At 39.1% G+C, this 565-nt stretch overlaps 1 protein-coding gene across 1 annotated transcript in view; it reads right to left on the bottom strand.

Moving 5' to 3' along the window:
- The window catches only part of LOC105454311 (odorant receptor Or1-like), a 3,449-nt gene that overhangs the window by 1,753 nt on the left and 1,131 nt on the right, over window positions 1-565 (bottom strand). The window lies entirely within an intron of this gene.

The following is a 565-nucleotide window of genomic DNA, read 5'->3' as shown; positions in this document are numbered from 1 at the left end:
TATTGTTACGCCCGTGTTCTTTGCCCGCGTCGTTCGATGTACCAGCGAGCCGGTCCAGCTGTCAGATGTTTCCCTGACGACGCGTTGTCATCTGTCAAACGGATGACATATTAGATTTGGAGACGAGCCGTCGATTCGAACGGACGTGCTGAGCTCTGTTCTGTCTATTCGCTGCGTTGTTTGTTCACAGTCATTATAATAAAGCGTGTTCCTTGTGTTTCTAATTGGTGTTCCTTCTTATTTCTCCGCGACCTTCCGGTGCGCGTGCGCGAACGCGGGTGCGGAAGTGCGAACGTTACGCGGGCGAGTGCGTGATCGCGAGATACATCGCCCCGGGCGTAACAGTATATATCTTATATAGTTTATATACATGTATTGTATGAATAAATGTTTGAATCAAATATACTTGTAAATTAATTTTTATCTATAATATTTTATAATTATATTTCAGGAAATTATTATACTACTATAATGTATAATAAGTAAAATTAACTACAGTCTTATTTGACAAAACAATATAACTTGGACGTAATAAATATGTAAAATAGTCAATTGTACTATTAAA

Source organism: Wasmannia auropunctata, unplaced genomic scaffold, assembly GCF_000956235.1.
Source record: "Wasmannia auropunctata unplaced genomic scaffold, wasmannia.A_1.0 LD335987.1, whole genome shotgun sequence".
NCBI classification, from domain to species: domain Eukaryota; kingdom Metazoa; phylum Arthropoda; class Insecta; order Hymenoptera; family Formicidae; genus Wasmannia; species Wasmannia auropunctata.
This window is presented reverse-complemented; position numbering and strand designations above follow the sequence as displayed.